Source organism: Protopterus annectens, chromosome 8.part0 (genome assembly GCF_019279795.1).
Source record: "Protopterus annectens isolate FY-2018-M chromosome 8.part0, PAN1.0, whole genome shotgun sequence".
In the NCBI taxonomy this organism is placed as follows: domain Eukaryota; kingdom Metazoa; phylum Chordata; order Ceratodontiformes; family Protopteridae; genus Protopterus; species Protopterus annectens.
This window is the reverse complement of record NC_056741.1, coordinates 71049893-71076401: the sequence shown is the minus strand read 5'-3', so window position 1 is coordinate 71076401 and position 26509 is coordinate 71049893.

The following is a 26509-nucleotide window of genomic DNA, read 5'->3' as shown; positions in this document are numbered from 1 at the left end:
GGTGCTATCTATATCATAATTAGCAGAGGCTACTTCTTTGCCAAAGGGGATAATGAGGCTTTTTTGTGTTAAGTTTTAATCAGTGAGTTTGGCTCCAATCATTTGTCTGTGTCAGCCTTTTCTGTAATATGTTAATGTCGCTGGTGGACTCTATGACTGCACCCAGTTTACAGTCATCTGCAGACTTGGTAAGCCACAAGTCATCTACCTTTGAATGGACTTCAGAGTAATAGATTCCAAACAGTAGATGGCCCAACAGAGATCCTTACCTTATCCCACTGGTAACTGGTCTACTGGTGGAAGTCGACTCCCCAACTTTGACAGTTTGTGTTCTGTCAGCAAGCCACATTGCTACCCATCTAGTAATGTATGGGTTAGTCTCCATCTGGGAGCGTTCCTCTGTGATACCTGAATGGGGAATTGTGTCAAAAGCCCTGGCAAAATAAAGATAGACAGTATGTACTCTTTTTTCCCCCGTCCAGGCTTTTGTGACATTTTTAAGAAGTCCAATAGGTCTAATAAGCAAGATCTACCCTTGACAAAACCAAGCTGGGTCGGGTCAAGAGTTTGAAGGTCGCCTATGTCCTTGTGGATAAAGTCCATAATGATTCTTTCCATGGCCTTGCAGATAAGGCTGGTTAGACTTATGGGTCTATAGTTCCCAGGGTCAGCTGATGGATGCCCTTTGTGCAAGAGGATTACTGTTGCTGTTGTCCACTCTGCTGGGATAAAGCCTGTTCTCAGGCTATGGTTAAAGAGAGTGCCAAGTGGTTCTGCTAGGTCTTGTTTTGGATTGTTTAGTAAGCAGCCTGGGATATTATCCCGTCCCATAGAGGCTATCTTTTTAGCCTTGGAGAGTGATTGTATGATGTGTTCTTTGGTGATACTCGGTAGACGACTGGCGTCAGGAATGCCTTGGGGTATGTCTGGTGGGTGAGGTGTAGTTTCTGCCTGCTCAGTGACTACCAGGTGCCATCTTGAAAAGCCACATGATTTCCTTTCTTCATTTTTATTTTATTTGTCATTTGTTGACAGAGTTAGTCTCTGTCTTGGTGATATTTCTACTGCTAGACGAAATTTGCCCAGAGCATCAGGGAACTCCACCTATTTTTGTGGAATCTTTTACACCCACCTGAGCTACCACCAACCGTAGCAGATGGAACCTTAATTTAATATCTCATGCAAAGGACAACATGCTCAAGAATGCTGCACACCCCAGTTACAGCATTCTGATAATCTGGAGTGGGAATAGAACCCACAGCCTTCTAGTCTTACAGCACTAAATGCAAGTGTGCTACCTGTTCCAGCAATGACTGTGCTAGGTATAAGAAGTAGCACAGACTGCCATTTGTATTATTTTAGTAATTCTGCCCATCATTTTACTTTAATTTCCATGCTCAGCATTTATTGTATGCACTTATAACTCTGCAGCCAGACTTTTAAGTATGCATGCAATCTCACTCATAGTACACATATCAATTACTTCATAGGAGATTACTAGGCTAATGGCCCTGTGGCCCTTACAAGCCTAGCCAAGAGTTTATCCCCAGAAAGAAACCTCAGTCAACACCTATAGCCCCTGTCAATGAGGGACATAGGTGGAACCCCTGGGACAAATTTGTGGTTTCCCGTCCACTCATCAACACTGCATTTGAAGACGGTCAGCAAGGTACTCTGTTTGATGTGTAAAGGAGGAAGTTTATTCCAGAGATGTGGCATCCTCTGGAAGACAAACCTGTCTCTCCAGCAGGTTTTGTTGATGTCGCATATTACATTCAAGCCTTTCAAGAGGGTAATGTGCGAGGAGTTAAACTTATGGATATGGAGCATCTCTAGTAGGGCAGGGTCTGAGATTGCCTTGTAGGTGAGGCACAGACAGGGTTGCCAGATTTCCAACCAGCCAGGTAGGGGCAAAAAAAAAAAAAAGGTCTTTCACGGCAAGTGAAGACCAAAAAAAAAAAAAAAGGTCTTTAATGCGGAACGGAGTTCCACATTAAAGAACAGTAGCTCTGTGTTTATTTATTTTTTTTTTGATTGGCCTGTCATATGGGCCAATCAAAAATCATTAAACACGGAGCTACTTCTGTTTAATGCGGAACACAAGAAGCTCCGTGCTTAGCGATTTTTGATTGGCCCGTATGCCAGGTATACGGGCCAATCAAAAAAAAAAAAAAAACAAAGCGGAGGCTGGCCGGGATTTAAACCGGCAGGGCGGGACTCGGGATCAGGCTGCTGATCTCGGGATAGTCCTGCCCAAATAGGGACATCTGGCAACCCTGGGCACAGATCACCTCTGAACAATCTGTATGATACTGAGTAGAGTGATAGTGATTTGAGCCTGTCCACATAGGACAGGTGTTGAAGGCCATGGATTCTCTTTGTGAGGTATTTCTGTGGCCTTTCCATTTGGTGCAGATGTTTGGAGAGGTACATACCAACGGGGCGTTATACTCAATTATTGGTCTAATGAGGGAAGAGTATAGATAGGTAAAAACCTCCTTTTTTCTGGATGCAATCACTTTACTTATGAGATAAACCAGGCAAAAGGCTTTTCTAACCACTGCTGCTACATGATGGTCGAATGTGAGATTGTTATCAACCTGAGTACCCAGGTCTTTCACCACAGGTTGCATGCTTAGGGGTTGCCACTGATGCGGTAATCAGTAGGGGCTGTGTTTTTGCTGACTGGTATGATGATATATTTTTTTGCATTTAGTTTGAGGCCATGACATTGGCACCAGTCATTAGCTGCTGTGAGACTCTCTTGCAGTATGTTAACACCATTTGGGGAGTCAATGATAGCACCCAGTTTACAGTTGTCCACAAACTTGGTCAGCCACAAGCCTTTTGTCTTTGCCTGGTCCTCTGAGAAGTAGATGCCAAACAGTAGGGGTCCCAGGACAGATCCCTGGAGAACTCCACTAGTGACAGTTCTGCTATCGGAGGTGGAGGCACCTATTCTGACCTTGAGGGTCCTGTCGGTGAGCCAGTTGGCCACCCACCTGATGAGATAGGGATTTACATCACGTTGTGTTAGCTTTCTGATGATGCCTGAGTGGGGGGTTGTGTCAAAGGCCTTGGCCAAGTCAAGGTAAGCTGTATGCACTGACTTTCCCTCATCCAGGGCCTTGGTTACAGTCTCAAAGAAGTCAACTAGGTTCAACAGGCAAGGTCTGCTCTTAACGAATCCGAACTGGGTGGGGTCAAGTACTTGGAGATTGCCTATGTCCTTGTTTATGAGATCCATAATAATATGCTCCATGGCTTTACAGATCAGACTTGTCAAGCTAATGGGGATGATAGCTTCCCAGGTCAGTAGTGGCACCACCTTTGTGCAAGGGGATGACAATGGCAGTTCTCCACTCTGCTGGAATGAAGCCTGTACTTAGGCTGTGTTTGAATAGGGTGCTCAATAGCGAAGCTAGTTCTTGCTGGAGAGGGTGCAGAATACATCCTGGGATACTATCAGATCCCATGGAAGCTGTGTTCTTTGCCTTGGATAGGGCCTTTAACATTTGATCTATGGAGATGTGAGTTGTGGGACAAGTATCAGGGATGTTGAAAGGGGCTTTATGGGGGACATGGGGGTGAGGTTTGCACTGAACCTATCTGCTAGCAGGTTGACTAAGTCAACAAGATCAGTGTAAGTGATACTGTTAAGTACTAATTCGGAACAAGCCAGGGCTTTGCCACGGAGGTTCCTGATGTAACTGAAGAAGGCTTTGTGGTTTCCCTTTGTTTCAGAGGCTAGTTTCAATTCATAATTGGCTTTGGAGGTTTTCACTAGTGATCTAATTTTCATGCTGAGGTTAAGGTTTTTCCAGTTTGGAATGTGTTCCTTTTTACCCTTGGACAACAGTTTCTTCCTTTTGTTGTAAAGCCTGTTGATAGAGGATGTCCACCAAACAGGTTTGTGTTTCCTTGAGGATCAGGTTTTAGTTCTATTGGGTATGGCTGAGTCCAGGCAGTTGTACAGGTGCTTGTATACTCCATTGGTGTACTGTTCAGCATAGTTGTCTGCATTCTCTGAGGGGAACGGTGGTGTGAAGGATGTTGTAGTCAGCTTTTGAGAAGTTTTTTAGCTTGATTACAGCTGGGGCGGTTGGGTGGGATAAAACTTTGAATAAGACAGACTGATGATCTGATCTTACCAGGGAAGAACATACTATGGGAATGGTGCAGCAGTCAGCCACGTTAGTGAGAACCAAGTCCAGAATATTATCTTCCCTTGTGGGGGTGAGACAAGCTGGCCTACTGCATTAGATCTGATGAAGTCAAGGAATCATTGAGTGAGTTCATTAGTGCAGGAATAGTTCACCCAGTCTATGATGGGGTAGTTGTAGTCACCAAGGATCAGGGTGTTAGGGGGTAGCTTTATGGAGCCACGTAGCTCCAGGTAAGAAGAGTGGGTATCTTGAGTCATGGAGGGGGGTCTATAGGTGGCTATAACTTGGATGGGTGTCTTGCCAACTGTCAGTTGCACCTGGAATAGTTTCAGTGCATCATGCTGGCAAACCAGTCTGGAGGTGTGCCTGTCCTTAACTCATTTACTTCAATGGAGGTCAGGAAGTTTGCACTGTAACTTCTGATGAGCTGAGCCTAAGCCTTTTAACAGAATCAAATTATGTCCTCACATTTCAAACAAATATTCATATGTCTAGAACCATAGTGGTTATGAAAGACGTATAAATATATATATATATATATATATATATATATATATATATATATATATATATATATAGATATTGTACGCATCTGCTCTTACTGTAACTGTCTTAGTTGCTGTTCTGCATGCTATCTGTTCAGTTGCTCTTACTCCGCACTTATTACTGCTTGTTAGTAGCCTTCTAATTTACTGCCTTCTGCACTTGTTTTTTAGTCATTTGTTAATTTAATTGCATTTATTTTAACTGTATTTGACGTAGTGTTGCTACACACTCAGGTGTGCTGGCCTGCACTACAATTTGAATTGTATTTACTGCTGTTTTAGCTGATTTTCTGTAACAAAAAAAAAATTCTAAGCTTGTTTCCTGCCTTTCCTGTAACTAGCCTAGTCCAGATACAGAGCTGCTGCATTCAGGACTGTTGGTAAGCTTCTGAGCCCCCCAAGCCTTTCTGTGTTGGAGGGAAGCCTTCTAGCTTATTAGTGGGAGTGGTAAGCACTAGGTAGCCTATCTACCATGGGAAGAGTGAGTTTTGGCCCTAAAATTGTAGTTCATTGGCCGTTTGGGCAGTTTTTCCATCTCTTTCTACTTTCTGGTTAAAAGCCTGTTTTGCGTTTGGTCCCCACCTTTCCTATAACTAGTAAAATCTAGGTACAGATTTGCTGTATACAGGACTGTTGGTAAGCTTCTAAGCCCCCCAAGCCCTTCTGTGTTGGAGAGAAGCCGTCTAGCTTATCAGTGGGAGTGGTAAGCACTAGGTAACCTATCTACCACAGGAGGAGTGGTTTCTGGCCCAGAAATTATAGTTTATTGGCCGTTTGGGAAGCTTTTCCATCTCTTTCAACCTTCTGATTTAAAAGCCTGTGTCTGCACTTGTTTCCTGCCTTTCCTGTTACTAGTCTAGTCCAGGTACAGATTTGCTGTATCCAGGACTCTTTGTAAGCTTCTGAGCCCCCCAAGCCTTTCCGTGTTGGAGGGAAGCCTTCTAGCTTATCAGTGGGAGTGGTAAGCATCAGGTAGCCTATCTACCACAAGAGGAGTGGTCCCTGGCCCAGAAATTGTAGCTATTGGCTGTTTGAGCAGTTTTTTTCCATCTCTTTCAACTTTCTGGTTTGAAAGCCACACTTGTGCCTGTTTCCCGCCTTTCCTATAACTAGCCTAGTCTGGTTACAGAGTTGCTGTATCCGGGATTGTTAGTAAGCTTCTGAGCCCCAAGCCTTTCTGTGTTGGAGGAAAGTCTTCTAGCTTATCAGTGGGAGTGGTAAGCATTAGGTAGCCTATCCTCCATGGGAAGAGTGAGTTTTTGCCCAGAAATTGTAGTTTATTTGGCCGTTTTGGCAGTTTTCCATCTCTTTCAACTTGCTGGCTTAAAAGCCTGTTTGTACTTGCTCCCTGCCTTTACTGTAACTAGTCTAGTCCAGGTACAGATGCTGTATTCCAGGACTCTTTGTAAGCTTCTGAGCTCCCCAAGCCTTTCTGTGTTGGAGGGAAGCCTTCTAGCTTATCAGTGGGAGTGGTAAGTATTAGGTAGCCTATATACCACAAGAGGAGTGGTTCCTGGCCCAGAAATTGTAACTATTGGCCATTTGGGCATTTTTTTCCCATCTCTTTCAACGTTCTGGTTTAAAAGCTGCACTTGCGCTTGTTTCCCACCTTTCCTGTAACTAGCCTAGTCCAGATACAGAGCTGCTGCATTCAGGACTGTTGGTAAGCTTCTGAGCCCCGCAAGCCTTTCTGTGTTGGAGGAAAGCCTTCTAGCTTATCAGTGGGAGTGGTAAGCACTAGGTAGCCTGTCTACCATGAGAGGAGAGGTTCTTGGCCCAGAAATTGTAGTTTATTGACCATTTGGACAGTTTGTCTGTCTCTTTCAACTTTCTGGTTTAAAAGACCACCCCCCGGATTCATGAAGCTCGGCGCAAGGCCGGAGTAAGGCCTGCACCGGCCGTGCAGCGTATAAATGGTGTAGTAGTGCCATATGCATATTAATGAAGGTGCGCCACTACCACATCCACGTGCATAGGACACGTGCGCGAGTGCATGGGGCGTTACTGAGCTGCGCCCGGAGGCGTGTCAATGTCGGCTGGCGATGAGCAACCTAAACTGCTGAATATTATAGCCTGCCTGCAATAGTAATCGCACCTATCAGTGTCCGTGGATAATGAAACATATCCAAAGCATGCAAGACAGTTCCCGGCCACACAAAATGGAGAACCAAACAGAAATGCATGCAACATAATATGAGTTACCGTCCATGGAACAAATGATATTTAAAATCGTGTGTCCGTAATGTACTGCACTGTCAGAAGTTATACCCAGTGGAAGTGAAGCGCATCATGTCACTGTGCCACCAATACACACGTCTAGCCCCATGGGTATGGTCACCAGCAGTCCCACAGTTGTAGTGATAGTACACAGCTGGCCAGTTGTGGCTATATAACAATTGTAAAGAAACCTAACAGTCCAAATTGTATACCAAACACACACAAACATATGTATATTAAAATGTGCTATACACATGAACGTAACCGTCACATACACATAGGATGCTATATGCAGAACCGGGATATCCAAAAGTAGAACCCATGCATGCAAATGCAATACGCAACAACCCCTGTATAGCACATAACCCGCACCCATGTCCGAATGTCCACCAAATCCAGCTACCAGCCTTGCGCATCCGTACACCTACACAAAGCGGGTATTCCCCATATGTAGTAGGAAGTATCGTCCTAGGCAGTGTCCAGATTGCAAATATGTATCCCACATTTGTAAACATCCCATCACAGGTACGTAAATCCAAATGCCCGCGCGTTAATGTTACGGCAAAATGTGTGTACATCCCGCATGGGATAAGTAACCTGTTGAAACCTCAGAGTTGTTTACATGCCACGGTGTCCATTACTGCACACATCTGGACAAAACATGTATGTGTAGTCACGGTACTGGTCAGTATCTACACAGACATGCAATTCATACTACGCAGGATGGAACAGCTGTCCACCATGCAGGTCACCCCACTAGGGTTGCCACCTGTCCAGATGGCCAAGGTGGGACATCCCTTGTAGAAATGTGAGAATTTGCATGATAAAACATACCCCCGGCCTGTGCAAAGTACAGAATTACACGTGTATGCCAAGATAAAAGCTAATGTCATAGCATTTGAATAGCTTATGCTATCCCAAATAATAGTTATGTGTACCAGATACAAAATACCTGTATCATGCAACTAGTACAGAAATGAAGAAATATATTATTGTCTTAAAATCACAGGACATTTGCCATGTCTTAGGTGTCATCGCAGGACACAACTGTCCAAAGTGGGACCTCCCCACGCAAAGAGGAACAAGTGGTAACCCTACTCCCCACTGAATTATCGACAGTATATATTCAACTCAATCACATACCGACACCACCGCTCAACCTATTACAGTAACAAAACCTGGACAAAGCCTAAAAGGATTGGTGGACAAATAGGGACAGATGTAATTACTGCTCTCACAAGCTTCGAAAGTTCAAGGAATAATAATATGTACATAAGAAGGAAATGCTGTGAAGGATGTGGGGTAGTCCCCAGTATTACAGAGGTCCGTACATATATATATTGTAACAAGCCGTCACATATGTTGACTGTACTACTGCATACCTGTAGTAAATTCATAGTTAAGTCATATGCAAAATAATAACCCTCGTAAGAATGAATACAGGAAATAGTCAAATGTGAATGGGAACACCACTCACCATGGATTATGTATCGTAACCGCTCCCACCCATATTATGTATTGCCAACATCATAAGCTGCCGACAGGTGTCCAAACACCTGTGTCTGTAAACACAGATTAAATGTTTAAAATAGACAAACCCTGTCCATGTGCTTTGTCTGACATTTGAACACGGTCAGGGCAGTTCTGTTCACCAGGCGGACAAGCCTAAACCCAGATCACCACATGAACACCCTGACAGTTAAAGACCTGTATGTGTCAGGACTATAAGCCTTTGGGTTCTGAATATCCCTGCAGTGATGAAATATGCAGCGTGGGTCCAGAGCAGTAGGGAATAGGGAATGTGTAACATGTAGTACCGCATTTTTCCCAGCAGGAGAATGGATGCCTGTGACGTAAGTGAAGCGGTGAGGCATATGTTAATGCAGCTATGTACTATGGGTATGCATATAAATGAGTCAGAACACCAAACATATAGTGGTTACAGCATCCGGCCAACGTGAATGCAGTCCCAGTTGAACAACGACTACAGCACATATAATGTGAAAGTGTAATGAATGCGTCTGTGATGTACAGACAGTTAAATATGTAAAGGTGAACGTGTGTTTTGCAAACGTCTGTTAACCGTATTACAGATAATTACTGGTACTGTCACAAGTAATAAAGCCCACGTAAGCACAAAGACTTAGTAAACATATGTAACCCACAATAAGGATATGCATGCGTGCCTGCACGTAACCCACAATAAGGAAATGCAAGTGCCTGTGCGTGTGTGATCCGCTCACAGCATAGTAAATGAATGCTGTTTCCCCCATGTTAGTTATACATGGCTCAAACCTGTTAACCTCGTAAAGTATGAAACCGGACAAAGCCATGCAAACTACCGGTACAAATAGGGACAAACACCAGATATGTGCCAGAACAAACATAGAAAGTGGATAGAATAACGGGTGTGTCAGTAGCATGGATTCTCTGAAGGGTATGCAGTCGTAACCTGAACTGCTTGCCAGAAATCCCCACTGTAAGTCTGAAATGAAATGCCACGACATTGCCAGATAGACACATGTTTATTTAAAACACAGCAAAGATAAAGGGGCAAGCAGCTGTACACTCTGCAACAATCTGTATAGTGGAAAGGTATGGTATGGATATAGATATATGTGTATACACATAATCCACAGACGTAAACCAAAGCAAGTTATGAAATGAGGATTGTACATGTATATATGTATACACAACAGACTTATGTTCCATAGATATGACATATGTACATAAATAGGCGACGTTATATCTAATATGGGTAGACAAACAGACATGCAGGAAAGGTGAATAAACCACAGCATTCCAAACCAATGGCCAGAAAGTGACAGTCTAGCAAGTTCTACACTTTAAACATGCAGATAGGTGTCCATTGCAGGACTCCAAAAATTGAATCTTACATAGTGTCAACCAACATTGACGCAAAAGAAGTGACTGCAGCAAATACGAAATAGCTGTACATGCAACAGTATCAGGTGCAAGGGTGACGACACATGTGTTGATAGAATGTATGACATTAACTGATATCCAGAGAGTGGGGAGTGCATATAAGTGTCTCCACACTTCAGTACCGCACACATTAAACATGTGTAATGGGTACTGTAGAGGGTTGTCAGGTATGGGAATCATGGGTATGCAGAAATGGGCCTAGGTGTTGTTTGACAGGGATTTCGTAGGCCCGCCCTGTGGGAGCGATGTGGGTATAGCACACACCTATATTCTCAATAATGGGGCAAACCATCCACTGGATATTGCGGAAAACATTTTGGCAATATGTAGGGCCCTATATCAGTGTCATGTAGGCGATTATCATGGATGGACATGCGTACGACCAAGATGGTCCCCATAACTGGCAAACTGTCAGAATAACACAGCTGCACTAAGGCATAGTACATGAAATACAAATAGGGACTATATTAGATATACCCCAGACAAAGTCAGAACGTCGTGAGAATACTGGCGTACCCATGAATACGGATGTTATGAGTGTTACTAATCATGTAATGAAAATGTCAGTCACTATTATCTACCGCACAGTCCGTAATGCCTTGCCAGCAATTTACCAGAAAGCCACATCACTATGACAAATGTAACAAGGTCAAACGTCAGGGCGTTTACCCATAATGTGTACAGGTTAGGGGTATGAAGGTAACCTGTCCAAAATACATGTATAGAACTAGTGATACTAGGTGGACAGGTGAGAAGAAAGACATCAGGACAAATGAGAAAACATGTACAAGACACACGCATGTACTCCGACAAATGTGAATGACAACGTATGCCCTGTGAATGTCAATGTGGAAGGTTAATAGACACAAAAGTAATGTGTCCTTCAGGGTGTCATGCAGTGTCACCGTAACAATGTCCAGTCCCCCAGACATGTACGTGAGCTCTGCCACTGACGGAAAGTGCAAATACCGGCGCACACATACGGTACATGATAGACCAATTAGTGTGGTTAAGCAGCTGTTGGCCTGTGTGAGGAATACAACTGTCTGGGTGGGTGTGTCCTGCAATATAAATGTAATGGCATGTGGCCTGTGATGCCGCCATACAGTGTGTGTATTGGTGTCAGAAAGTTGATATTTTGTTACAGACACATACTCCGCAACTGTACAGATTTACGCAGAATGTGCAGAGTTCTGCCTCATATGTTTGGTGTGTTCCACGTAACATCAGTAACATTCTGGCACATTCCTGATAACTGAAGTCATGAAATAATGACAAACATGTGCGTAAGACACCAAATCCGACAGAAAAGCCATACTAATGCAAAACCTATTATTGTGTCAACTATCTACGTTTGTAAGAGCAACATGTCAATACAGCCCCGATGTGTCCCACTATCAGATAAGGCCTTGTCCAGCAACTTGCTCTAGGAGGTGGAGTGGTATGAACAGAAACAGATCCATGTGTGAGGAAACAGCAATATCGACTGCAAGATAATGCAGAAGGTATGAAATGCGCTGCAGTAGGACTTGCAGTACTGTCCGCAGGTATGTGCTGACATGTCAAATGACACAGCAGTCTACATGAAGAACCTATAGGGCTGTCACCTTTACAAATGATGATAGTGGGACATACCCAGAGCCATGCACACAGCACAAATAGACATACACACATCAAAACTAGGCCATGATACATGAAGCCTCCAGCGTGTACGAGTACAGTGAGAGTACAGCAAGGATAGATGTCTGCCAAGATATACAGCAAATGCCTGTAAGGGCGTGTAACACCGCCCATAACACGAACGTTGTATGGACAATGTTGGGAGTTGCAACATACCTCATTGGTATGTGAAAGCTATGCAAATATGCGATACATGAAACAGTCAGCTGTCCATGCAAGAGCAGAGGTATGGGCAGAAAATAGATTTTATATATATATATATATATATATATATATATATATATATATATATATATATAGAGAGAGAGAGATACACACACACACACACACACACACACACACACACACACATGTGGCAGGGCTGGTAATTGAACCTACACATGGCTACCCTATCACACAACAGCATGACACATTTACAGAACACGCTACCAAGATTACTAAACACAGTAGACACACAGGCATTCTACTAGGTGCGTGTCAACATCCGCAAAGACAAAGACATCAGCAGGATACATCTGTGTTGCGAAGCGTCTAAAAGCATAACCTGAGTCCCCAGGCGGACGGGAGCATGCACACACACACATTTGGCAGGCCTGGGAATCGAACTTACACCTAACTACCCTATCACACTACAGCATGACGCATTTACAGAATGCGCTACCGAGACTACTGAACACAGCACTCCCAGAGGCATACTTCTAGGTGGGTGACATCATCCGCAAAGGCAAAGATGCCGATAGGGAATGTATGTGTTGTGAGGCATCTAAAAGCTTTACTGTGTCCCCAGGCAGCTGGAAACACACACACACACACACACACACACACTTGGAAGGGCTGGGAGTTGAACACACACCTACCTACTCTAACACACTACAGCATTACGCATTTACAAAACGCGCTACCGAGATTACTGAACACAGCACTCCCAGAGGCATACTTCTAGGTGGGTGACATCATCCGCAAAGGCAAAGACGCCCATAGGGAATGTATGTGTTGTAAGGCATCTAAAAGCATTACTGTGTCCCCAGGCAGCTGGAAACACACACACACACACACACACACACACTTGGAAGGGCCGGGAGTTGAACATACACCTACCTACTCTAACACACTACAGCATGACGCATTTACAGAACGCGCTATCGAGATTACTGAACACAGCACTCCCAGAGGCATACTTCTAGGTGGGTGACATCATCCGCAAAGGCAAAGACGCCGATAGGGAATGTATGTGTTGTGAGGCATCTAAAAGCTTTACTGTGTCCCCAGGCAGCTGGAAACACACACACACACACAGACACACACACACACACTTGGAAGGGCCGGGAGTTGAACACACACCTACCTACTCTAACACACTACAGCATTACGCATTTACAGAATGCGCTACCGAGATTACTGAACACAGCACTCCCAGAGGCATACTTCTAGGTGGGTGACATCATCCGCAAAGACAAAGACGTTGATAGGGAATGCATGTGTTGTGAGGCATCTAAAAGCTTTACTGTGTCCCCAGGCAGCTGGAAACACACACACACACACACACACACACACACACACACACACACACTTGGAAGGGCCGGGAGTTGAATACACGCATACCTACTCTAACACACTACAGCATTACGCATTTACAGAACGCGGTACCGAGATTACTGAACACAGCACTCCCAGAGGCATACTTCTAGGTGGGTGACATCATCCGCAAAGGCAAAGACGCCGATAGGGAATGTATGTGTTGTGAGGCATCTAAAAGCTTTACTATGTCCCCAGGCAGCTGGAAACACACACACACACACACACACACACACACACACACACACACACACACACACACCCACACTTGGAAGGGCCGGGAGTTGAACACACACCTACCTACTCTAACAAACTACAGCATGACGCATTTACAGAACGCGCTACCGAGATTACTGAACACAGCACTCCCAGAGGCATACTTCTAGGTGGGTGACATCATCCGCAAAGGCAAAGACGCCGATAGGGAATGTATGTGTTGTGAGGCATCTAAAAGCTTTACTGTGTCCCCAGGCAGCTGGAAACACACACACACACACACACACTTGGAAGGGCCAGGAGTTGAACACACACCTACCTACTCTAACACACTACAGCATTACACATTTACAGAATGCACTACCGAGATTACTGAACACAGGACTCCCAGAGGCATACTTCTATGTGGGTGACATCATCTGCAAAGGCAAAGATGCCGATAGGGAATGTATGTGTTGTGAGGCATCTAAAAGCTTTATTGTGTCCCCAGGCAGCTGGAAACACACACACTTGGAAGGGCCAAGAGTTGAACACACACCTACCTACTGTAACACACTACAGCATTAGGCATTTACAGAACGCGCTACCGAGATTACTGAACACAGCACTCCAAGAGGCATACTTCTAGGTGGGTGACATCATCCGCAAAGGCAAAGATGCCGATAGGAAATGTTTAGAGAGTGAGCGGTCTGAAAGCATATTACCGTCCCAAGGTAGACGTACACAAACACGCCACTGCTGTCAACAGGCCAACTAAATATCTATGGAGCACAACAACACTGAATAGATACGGGATGCGCCACAGACAGTACACCCTTCAAGAGAGCAACACGTGTGTTCAATGTAGGCATCCATCGTGACATTGAAATTGGACATCTGGTGCCTGGATGACCACCATGGCTATACAGGATGTCAATGGCCATGCCCACACGCTTAGTATCACACGTCTGTTTGGAATGTACTGTGTGTCCATCTACACAATGGTGTACTGGGCATGCTCACACACTTAGCTGTTGCAAAGGGCCAACTTGCATGCACATGGAGTCTAATCACGGAAGGGCACAGTGTGGAATGTACTGTGTGTCCATCTACACAACGGCGTACTGGGCATGCTCACACACTTAGCAGTTGCAAAGGGCCATCTTGCATGCACATGGAGTCTAATCACGGAAGGGCACAATGTGGAATGTACTGTGTGTCCATCTACACAATGGCGTACTGGGCATGCTCACACACTTAGCAGTTGCAAAGGGCCATCTTGCATGCACATGGAGTCTAATCACAGAAGGGCGCAGTGTGGAATGTACTGTGTGTCCATCTACACAATGGCATACTGGGCATGCTCACACACTTAGCTGTTGCAAAGGGCAATCTTGCATGCAGATGGAGTGTACACACAGAAGGGCACAGTAAGGTATAACTGCCCTCACGCACAGGGCAGTCACACATGCAGTGACCTGCACACACACAGCTGCTATCACAGCTGTCACAGGTGCAGGTCACACACATATACACTGCAGTGTACACTGTAGCTGTCAAGTCAGTACCATGTTGTTGGTGCAGCACTACACAGCCATACGGTCCAACAACACCATGTGACACATGACCACTGGGCTGTACAGCAGTGTACACCAGCTGTGCAGAGTACACATGTACCAACAGGGATCCAACAGGTGTTATGCATTGCAATGATACCAGTATACATGAACAGGTCGGCTCAAGACATACCATGACCCTTACACAGCTGTGACACCTGACTGTTGCTGTACACCAATGAACACACATCTGGGTATGTCATACATGTGATTGTGTGGATGTGTGCATGGACTGCACACACAACACATACATACATGGCCTTTGATGTACCTCATGCATAACACTGGCCTAATCAATGCTACACATGCGAATTGAATGTGGGCCCATGTCTGTTGAATGCTCACACTACAGGGGGTAGCAGTGTTGATCGGGACACATACCCTTGTACTGGTCACCTGTGACACCCGTGATATCATACCGCAGTCCATGTGTTATGTATGTCAACACACATGTCCAACAATAGCAATGCATACAAACATGGCAACAGGAGACACATGTGACATCTGTACTGTGCATGCAGCAAACATGCATGTGCAGTGGCCGATGTCCGTAACATAGTTGCACCTACCTACGACATGCAGACGCAATGCAGACCCATCATTGACATCTGTATACGATGACATACAAACAGCACGTATGGAGGGATGTGTGTACATAACGTGGTGAACCACCTGTCTAGATGTATGTGTGCAGGTGGTGGCTCACAGTTGTGTCACACACCATCCTATCATGCCATGTGCTAACTGTACGCTATGTCGCTGTTACGTGACAGTGCTGACATAATGCATACACAGCAGTCAGGTGTTAACAACTATATGTCATATGGCACCTGTAACACCTACAACCTCTCGTGTGTATATAGCAGCACATTTGCCAGATATAGCATTGGTACACATAATGCAATCAATACCGCTGCATGTCCATCAAATGTGTCATCATATGGCTGGTGTATCATTCCCAGCACTGCCATGTGTGTCTGAATGTGTGACTAGGGATGCCACATATCGTGGGGAATATGTCCCAGTTGCTACACATCCCTGTACACCATTGTAGAGAAGTGTACATACGTCAGTGTGGGAAGCATGACGTTCGCTGGTGAGGTGCATCACACACATCAGCTGTCCGTATACACATGTGTGGTCACCACAGTGTGTGTGTGTCTGTATGTATGTCTGGTGCTTGGTGTGAGTGTTTCTGCTAATATATGGTGGGAAATTATCACTGGCCCCACGTGTTGACTAACCCGTAATGGTGATGCATTGCACAACCCTGTTGATGCCATAGGTCCCAGCCATACTGGCTACCTGTGCATGTCCCTTCTCTGTGACACGTCGTGTGGGTGCATAGTACTATGAGGGTGATGACCACAAAGGCAAGGGTCCCCAGCTACACACTATGGAGTGTGCGTTATAGTGGTGTACACCCCGTGACTGCGGCCATGTTCACGTACTGTTACACAGTGTGGCCTCCAGCTACCAAGTGACACCTCACATCATCATTGGCCAGGCCGCTGTGTACAACCCCTGCACCATGTCACCATACCTGTAATGTGTCCTGCTATGTATGTCACATCTCTGTCCAGTGTAGCCTGTGGCACCAACCACATGTGTCAGGTGCAGTATATGTGCGGACATCTGTGTCATGTTTGTGTGTCCAACAGTCAGGATGAAGGTACATGTAGCATGCTGATATTGCCAGACATGCCTGTGTGTACTCCACAGTTACACATGGGGGACTGCAAACACTGCTACCTGTAGGCACATGCAAGCACACCATAGGAGGGAACCAGGGTATCACAACCAACATGGTGCTACAGATGTAACCGAGACACATACCATGAACACATCACAATGCATGCTGCACCTGCACTACATGGTGTGACCAGTGCATGTCGACAGTACACAACCTATGCCACATACACAACTCAGTATTCACACACAACCACTGCAACATACACATCCCTCACTATGCATACACAGATATTACATACACCTCTCACTATGCTGTTCACCCTGTGCATCAGAATATTTGTGCATAACCCTGCACCGATGGTATGGATGACAGGGATGCGGCACAGGGTGATATGTTTGCCAGGGGCATAGGCTGCACACAACCACTGCAATATACACATCCCTCACTATGCATACACAGGTATTACATACACCTCCCACTATGCTGTTCACCCTGTGCATCACAATATATGTGCATAACCCTGCACCGATGGTGTGGATGACAGGGATGCAGCACAGGCTTCATCATATGCATAGGGTGAAATGTTTGCCAGGGGCATAGGCTGCACCAATGGATAACATCATGTGTGTGTGTAAGGGCCAGTGAGTTGACTGGACATGTCTGTGCAGAATGCATGTGGATGTTGTGGATCCCTACAGTTGTGTTTGCTGTGTGCGTGTATGTATGTACACAGTTCTGCCATTTGTGATGCCTACACGGGGTATAATTGACAGCCCCAGATTGTACAGTGCAGGTTGTACAGCTCACTGTGTCCGTCCATGGCCACATGACCTGTGCCTGCCTGGGGTTGCACGGGCACTACCAGGTGGAGGTACAGAGTGGCTACTGTCCGACGACACATGTTCGCTGGAAATGTGTCCCCGCTGAGACCATCCAGGGCCACGTCCACGTGGCCTGCTGTGTCCTGGTGTTGACAGCGCAGCAGCAGCTGCATTGCTACTGCTACCGGCACTATGGGAGCGGGCATGTGAGGTGGCACGCTCACGTCGACCTACACTAGGTGGTGTTGCTGGCCTACGTCCACGTGGCCTACGCCTCACTCCTACCAGGTGTTCCAGCACAGACAGCTCTCGCTCGTGGATTGCCATGCCTCAGTCAAGGATTCTGGCCATTTCACCTAGTCGCTTATCCAGAACATTAGCAATCTGCTGTTGAGCATTTGCCAATGCCTGGATGTTGTCATTTAGGGTATGGATAGCAGCCCTCTGCAGCCTCTGCCCTTCTCTGTTCTGCCATTCAGCACGTGCCTGTGCTGCCATTACAGTCTGGAACATGCATCTGGTGATACGCTCTGTCCTGCAGGTGCATGTCTGCCAGAGGTCCTCCTACGAGCAGCATCGGCCACATGCTTGTGTGGCACATCTGCAGTCATTACACTGACACTATGGTGTGTAGACACACCTTCTGTAGCCACCACACGTTCCTGTTCCATACCAACAGACGCTGACTGTCCTTCCACTATGGCCACCGGTGATGCGGTATGTGTTGGCAGCAGAACTGTGTGCGGGGAAGAGGGGGACATAGCTGGGATGGTAACCATTGGCACAGATTCAGCCCCTGACAACCCTGCCTGTACCTCATGCATATGTTCATCACCGCTAGTATCTGTGGGGGCACTAACATCAGATGAACCACAGGAGGGTAACGCACCTACATCACCTGTGAATGCAAAGAAATACTGTAAAGTACAATAGACACAGACACACAGACACACACACACAGATACACACACACAGACACACACACACAGACACACACACAGATGCACACACAGACACACACACAGACACACCATGCATGTGATTTGTCAGATGGCATGCAGCATGCCTGCGATAGAGCAGAGGGCATGCAGCACAGACATTAATAGTGTTAGTAAGCATACCTCTCTGGGGTGCACACTATAGCAAGCAGGTGTCATATCAGTAGGCATGCAGTTCACACAATTATGGTAGTATGCATGCATCCCCATGATACACCATGTGGCCCAGAACAGGATAACAGTACACATGGCTGACATGACCTTGACATGTAATTTGCTGACATGTGCATTAACATGCATACATGTTTGACACAATGGTGTCCTGACACATGTACAGCATCATAATGGGCTTCACACTGCAGTGTTGTGTGTATGCCCTACAGATAGAATGCATGTTTAGCAAATGTGCATGAGCATGGGAGGGTAGTGTGAGCCATCTACATTGCTATACAGTGTGAAGTACAGACACTGTGCCATTGCATGGCAACATGAGGCATGTATGTTGCTGTAGAATGCATAATATGTACACATTGCATAGCCATAACTGCAACACAGTTGTGATGTTCGACAGATCGTATATGGTAGACTTCAGTGACACCTCCAGTAGCTGTGCACAGGCTTTTAGGTTGTCCACTGTACCACATCAACTGTATAATTGGTCAACTAAGGCTATAATTGGACCATGTGTAGACAATGTGCAACAGGGTGTATACACATCCCATGTACTGTGTGGCTACATGTCTCTGGCCATCCCCCATGGCCATGTGTGCACATGTGGTGGCCAATTGTGTGTGATGGGCATCTTCTCCACATGTCTGTGTGGTCCCATATGACATACACCCATACATGTCAGATATGTCAATTCCACAGGTCTATGCAGACAACGGGTTGTATGTTTGGTATGTGGGGTATAGGTCATGGGATAGTGTGACAATATTGCAGACAGAACACTACATGTCTGGGACATGTCAGGTGGCACATCACAATGTGTGCACCCGATGCAGGGGCATATGACACAATGGTGACACTTGTGGGCTGCCCATATCACAGCTCACTGTGTGGTACTGTGCGCATTACACATGTTGTTCCAATGCATACTACATATGCCTCCATTGTAGAACACCTCCACCATTGTATGCACAGCTGACCACACATGTCACAATGACAAGTACTGTGGTTTCAAGTCTGTGTATCATTATGTGTGAATATATTGCACATGGGTGGCGTGTGTGAATGCACGGTGGTGTGACCTGCATATTGTGACAGGAACTAACTTCAGGTGTGCAAGTGTTAACTGGCCACATGGCAAATAGATCTACACTGTAACATGCCTGATACTGATGACAGTCTCACCTGCAACGGACCCATGTCTGTGCGGCACGCCAGAGGTACCTGTATAGGGGTGACACACCAGTATGAACATTATCCATGACTGTATGACAGCCACAGGTTGCACTGTGCATGTGCACACATTCACCTGTGTAATAGCATATAGTATGCACATGTGTGCATACACAACGTAGCATACTGTAGTATGCAGCATGTGTGTCCACATACCTGGCATATGTTGTTACTTTACATTATGTACAGTAACACATGCAACTACATGGGATATAATAGCCATATGTGCATTACTGACTTACCAGGCAACTCCAGGCTCATTGGTTGGGAGACACCCACCTCCACGATGGCAGCTAGTGTTTCTGGATGCTGTTCCCTGGGTGACCCCAGACTGGCCAGTAGCTCCTTGGTGTGTGTGAGTGGGGGCTGGGTTGGTGGCCCACCACCTGTTCCACCTTGTTCCCTGGTGATTGCAGCGGCACGCTGTTTTGCATGTCGTATCAGGTCCATGCAGTGTCTGCGCACCTGCTGGTAGGTGCGGTTATGGCCAACCACATCATTCACCCTCCTGCGTAGATCCTGCCACAGGTCATCCCGCTGCTGGGCATGCTGTGGCACATGGCTGAACAACAAGTCATAGTTGTCATGGAGCTGTGGGATGAGGACATCATCCTCCTGGCGGGTGTATGCTGGGAGGCGTGTATGGGTCATTATCTGTAAAACATAATGATGGTGACAGGTCACAGTTTCAGAGATGTACAGAGATACTGCTGCACATACATTTCTATGACATCTACTGCATCTGCACAGTTATCTTTGCAAAGCACCATGATACTGACACGACTGATGTGTTTGTGTCACACATGTCACACCCATTATGCATTGGATATCATCACCATATATGTGTGTCACCTCATTACAGTGTTCATACTCCATGTAAATGCTGTCTTGCTGTGGGCATGTCTATTTGCCTGCACTTGTGTTCTTAACTATCTGCACATGCCTCGATATGTCCACGGTACTACTGTTGACCTGGATGCTGTGTATATGTCACATATCAACACAGACACAGCTGGAATGGACTTGAGCAGTGACAATGCACACATACGCATGGACACCTGTACATGCATGTGTTTTGCCATATACATCTACACAGCACTGTACAACTGTTCAACATCCTGACACGGATCGCCTGTATTACACATGTGATAGACATGGGACAATGGATAGTCGGACGACATTCGCAGTGATGGTCATCAACCATAGCATGTGCAGGCACGGTTTTCACGCTGTTACAGATGGCCATTGTGCCACCGCAAGATGCATGGTATGGTGGGAGTATGTCACATATATGGCACAGGGATCTGTCCAGCCTGTGGCGATCCTAGTATTAGGATGGTGGCTGTCCATGATGTATGTCTTATAGATCAGGATATGGACATGCAGCATGTCCATCATCATGGTGTAGCAAATGTCCTTCTGCAAGGTAGACGGCATGCTGCATAGTGGAGGTGTGGATTGTGAAGGCTGTTATCGCTCATCCATGCATAGCCATTACCCCTTACAGGTGGTATGTGATCCAATATTGGTCACCACAGTACTGTATATGTCTGGCCACTGATCTCCATGCTCATGGATGGCACCCTGACATGACATGGGTACCTCAGATGACTACCTAAGGGGCCTGGAGACGTCACCATGTCGGGGGTGCACTGCACAGCACCATCCCTTACACAGTGTCCATAATGTTGACCACAGCCTAGGTAGCAGTTTATGGGTACACAGATGTGTACCTAGCGGTAACACTGCAGGTATCATCCATCAGACTGTGCACATATGTCACACACCTCACACACACAGCCCATTCTGTATGTTGTTCACAACACTGACACAGCTAAACTGATAGGTCATGGCCATTCACAGCCTTACATACACAGATGCCTAACATTTGTGTGTGTGGTATGGGCTACAATGAGGGTGGGGTACAGCACATTAACTCTGTTCTACTGTATCTGGCACAGATGTGCTGTGCACATGTCACTCTTGCACCTTTTGTAGTTGTGGGTCTGTCAACAGGCCACTGGTGGAACACACCTGCGACATGCCAAGGTATTTGTAATCAAATATCCGTGTTATCTTGTACATCTGTACTGCTAACATCTACAGTGCTACTGGTTCATGGACATGCACACCATACTCAGCAGGGTTATAGTGCAGTGCCACCCTAAATGACTGTCATCACCACTTGTGGGTTGATATTATCCAACACCCTATCTGTATTGTATGGTCATGCTAGGCACTTGTTCAGAACATGTGAGCATGTCATGAGCTAATGATTACTATAGCGCCCATTCCACACCATTTCCCACAGGTACACTGGCTGTCCTACACTTCCCAGCTTGCTTAAGGTACGACAGCTGTTGTACACACGTAATGCACATATCCTGTGGGACATGGTTGTATATGCAGGCATGTCCAACTGTCACGTACCAGTGCTACTGCCTGTCTATATGAGGGATATGTCATACATGTGGCAATAGAGCAATTGTCTCGTGTACACATTCAATGCTCACTTCCCAACATACGGCACTACAGCCTGTGGGGGATGCACGTCTGCAGCTGTGCTGGGCCCATAGCTCTCAGGTGTACCTCATTACAGGGAACGTACCTCATTTGGGGTTCTAAAAGGTGCATGTTCCTCAAGGTTCCACATTGGAAGGGTCTGTTACACATTCATTGTTGTACATAGTTTACCTGCTAGCCATGGCTAGATAGATGAGAATCATAGTAATTCATTGAAATATCTGTTTTATACGTAAGTCCGGCCTATTTTAGCCATCATATGCCCTTCCTAGTTGACGCTGTTAGTAAGCCAGTTGTAAGTGTTCCACGTTTCACCCATTTGTCACACTGTATAAGGGCTAATGTTCCTCATTTTGGGGACAGGAGGCTGACAGCTATGGCTGGGGGTAATGCTGTCGCCAACCCTGACTGCACCTGACAGTCATTTGGGGATGTGTAACATTTGCAGCACACCCCACCCATCACATAGTCTCACATAATCTACACCACTGGCCACACCTACGAGGACAACCTGTGCAGTACATCTCCATACTCACTGTAGGCACCAGAGGTAGCCCCCACCATGGAAGACAACCTCACCAGCTTATAGCCCATAGACTCATGTGTGCCCACCACATACAGCCAATAGTGTGTTATAACATTCACAACACACCAGTCATAGCTGACTCTGTAGGGTGTCACACTGCAGTTCCACACAGAAGGCTACACAAGGCGTTAGTCGCTTACATCTTGCTGTCGGGTAGCTGCTTCTGCAACATAACCTATGCACCCATGCCACACCTCACCAAGTACGATATGTCTGTCATTCGCCATGTTAGTGTGACTGCCCTGTGATGCCACTTCACAGACTACATGTGCAGGGACATGCAATAGCTCACCAGTCTTATAGCTCTGAGGGTGTGGGCCTAGCCCTGGGGAGCATTTTACATTCGTCCAGACACGATACCACTGTACAATAACCGACTGTGTCACTTCAACAGTTGCCTATGCTCCTATTGTCATTCCACAGGCATGTGGTATCTGTCTGCTATGACTGTCCTGGTCAAACACAATGCTGTGGCACAGATGACTTGCACCTGTCAGCCCTGGGAGTACAGCTCACATGCTAGGCTCTTGCTGCTGCTATACTGCCTGTCCTGCACAGTTTCCAATAACTGTCACCGGCAGGGCGGTAACTGGCATGCGCGACATGGGGTCATGTGACACATTGCTTGCATCTTCCCCTGTGACGCACGCAGGCAAGGCACACCTTATAATGCACCACTCCAACATCTCTGTAGTGACTGGGACCTGCCTGTAGGCTCTGCAGAGCACACCTGCAATGATAGGTTATAGACGGACCATACCTTCCAGGCACATACCTGGACCGGCACACCCACAGCTGAGGGGTTCCCATATCCCACTATGTTTTGCACACATCCTGGCAAGTTGCTCAGCACAATGCATCAGAGGTGCTCCAAGTGCAACTAACTGTGTCCGGGACCGCTATACACATTGTAACAAGCGACAGAGTCAACATCATACCCCACGGGTAACATACCTTCTATGGTGGTATAGTGGACAGTGGGCCTCAGCTACTACTGATGTGTGACTGACACTACCCCACACTTCACTGGGATAGCCACTCATGTACCAATACATCCATGAGTCATACCCTCCACTCTGCTGGATCAACACATACACACCACCTCCAAGACCTACATTACCCTTGGCATGAACACTACCACCATGTGACTGGTGTTACACACCTGGGGTTATCCCCTCATTGGTGGATTCCAAACATATGCTAATCTACCTTGTTAGCCACATCCCGGAAACACACCCATCACAGCATACACAGTACATGTGTACTACTACACCTACTACAGACGTCTGCTGACAGCGGTTGTTAACATCATGACACCCGTGCAGATGGACAATGCTGACACATACCCCAGTGCACTTAATTAGCATGTACACAACTGCATGGATCATGCTATTCCACACAGAGCCATGATGGTACACAGCAGATAACAGACGCCACTCTGGTGGTCATGTTCCACGGACATATGATGTACAACAACAGGTGTAGGCTGTTGCACAGTGGTGTACATTCCCATGTGTGGCTCACTGATCAGCCATGGTGGGGCCACAGGGTCCCTCATCACATATTCCAAGACTAGCTATGTAAACATGACTAACACACATTCCGGGGTGTACCACCAGGCATTATGGTGGTATGTCAGTATTCGATGGCAACACCCACATCTGCTGTCACATATAACAGTCACTCAGGAACATTGCAGACCCAGGTATTGTTGGCAACATGCTGGAGGATGGATTCAATGCTGACAGTACACCCTCTCACTCACTACAGGGCCGCAATCCATACATGAACATTGTGGTGTCCCTGTGGTCACACCTACACAGTACTGACCTACACTCTATGTGTCCTGGGACACTGGCCCCATGTCACCTTCCAATGTCCCAGGCTGTGATGTCCACCAACCTCTGAATTACTTGTCTCCCCACTAGGCCACCATATTCAGTAATAGCCTTGTTTCAGACATTGTAGACCCTGAATGGCATACAGCAGCATTTATCACACTACACACAGGTGGCACCACATTGCATGAGTGGGACTATAGTCCTACACACCTGACTGGACTGTTCTGCGTGGCTATGGGGCACATCGTCAAGGACGTCATTCTCAGAGACATTGTTGGTCTCCCGTCCTCTGCTGCCACCTGGGTTGGGCTTGTTAAGGCCAAAGCATGGCCCCTACACATGGTGGACTCCTTTCATACAGTTACCAGGGCAGTTGCTGATGGTACGGGAGTCCACACATCCTACATTGTCCTCTCATTGCCTTTCAGCACCATTCCCCATTCTGGTATTGACAACATACACATCCACCTGCACATCGTACCCTGTGTCTCAGGATGTTATGCTATGTGGCTCATGGACAGGACACACAGTGAGGCCAGCATACCATAGTACCTACTACATGTCAGGTACTTTGGCATACCACAGTCCTCAGTCATAGGGCCCCTCATGTTAAGTATATGCTTCCCTGTGGAACAGGCTGGCACAGAGGACTTTCCCTGCCTAGCTTTAGAACCCCTACATACCAAGCACCATGATTGCTCCACCAGCTGATACTGACTCCAACCATACGGGTGTCACTGTGACAGATACATAATATGACTATCATGGCATCAAGCTGCATGACACAAGGTGCATGCACATCACCTTTGCATTACACCATTCACCCACTGACTATCACATGGATGGTAGTCCCCTACATACATATCACATTGCACATGTTTGCAGTACACACATATGTCACACCCACTCCTGTGGTTACCATATTGCCACTGTCGCGTGGATATCCTCCTATGTGGCCACACCTATCTGTACTGGGTGTGTAACTGGTACATAGGCACCCATTGTACCTCTGAACTCAAGACATCTACACACATTCAAGGGTACACCACCCCATTTAGGGTGTACCTTACACAACAGCTACAGCTTTACATGCCACAACATTAACACGCCATGATGTTTACTGAGCTCCGACAGTTTAAATATGCGGCTGCACTACGGACACCACATCTGTACACATTTGCATACTACATACTCAGGGGTGACCTCTGCTGAGCAGAAAGGGCCCATGTCCACAACATTATTGATGGATATACTCCTCATATGCAAGATAAGCAGAGGCCACTGTGAGCAACATGCTCATGGATATGTGCACACATGCCACAATGAGTGGGATGTGCTTCTGGGTTACATTCCCAAACAGGACACTCACCATGCTGTGGAACATAAATCCTCTGTACATCACGCAGGGACACTCAGTAGCACTGTTCATGTGATACCTCCCTTGGTGGTTGGGAGACACATGTAGGCCTGGGATCACTGCAGTGGCTGTACTGTGCAGTGGTGCAGGTGATACCTGGCTCTGCTCTTCACAGGACACTACCCTGGAGAGGTGCCACTAGTGTGAACACTGTAGTTGTGCTTACACATGGACTTGACAGACTGCATAGTACCCCACTATGCACCTGTGCAGCTATTACATGTCCTTTGTGCATGGTTACTTGGTAGCCCTTCCATTTAGATTAGCTATCATGCTATTACTATGTCCC